Source organism: Sinocyclocheilus rhinocerous, unplaced genomic scaffold (genome assembly GCF_001515625.1).
Source record: "Sinocyclocheilus rhinocerous isolate Xijiao unplaced genomic scaffold, SAMN03320098_v1.1 scaffold89, whole genome shotgun sequence".
Classification (NCBI taxonomy): Eukaryota; Metazoa; Chordata; class Actinopteri; order Cypriniformes; family Cyprinidae; genus Sinocyclocheilus; species Sinocyclocheilus rhinocerous.
This window is the reverse complement of record NW_015653489.1, coordinates 1-727: the sequence shown is the minus strand read 5'-3', so window position 1 is coordinate 727 and position 727 is coordinate 1.

Genomic DNA, 727 nt, shown 5'->3' with positions numbered 1-727 from the left:
ACAGAGCAAGTGTAATTATTGCATTCACACGCTCCTCGGATGCTCTCATTTCCCGAGTCGTGCTTTTAAGTCGAAATGTGAAAACAACATTGACACTCACGTTACTACAAAGATTTGTTGGATTTGTATTATTAGAGCTTTCCGACTTGAGTTCACGTGCATTTTCTCAGTCAGGAAAGTATTTTTCACGTGCGGTGCCACTGATGATGATGCTTACATCCGTTTCGGAGAACCAGAGGACAAATATTTCAATCGATCGCTCAGGCATGGCACCGAAATCTGTGTTCTGATTCGGTTCTAGTACATACTGGTTACATAGGTACTGGTGCCATATTGGTACTGGGTTTCGGTACCCAACCCTAGTTATTAGATAAACTGTTGTCAGTCATGTTGTCATTTAAAATCCAAACATTACTGGTAATGTTTTAGTGTTTATGAAAACAAAAAGTCAAATTTTATTTGTTGTTTGCTGATTTTAAATATAAAACTTGGTGAAACGATTTATGTGTCAGTAGTTTTTGAACATTTCCAGCACATTTTAACAATACCGTGATCATTTTGGTCACTATAATCATGATAAGAAAATTTCATACCGTTACATCTCTAGTGTATATACTAGTTATTCCAGCTGCGTTTCTCTGATTCCAGTCATTGAGTTTCTCGTGACACTGGTTTTATTCTATTTGTCCCTCTGTAGAGTATCGTGTTGTGTTGTCCCAGCGCTCTG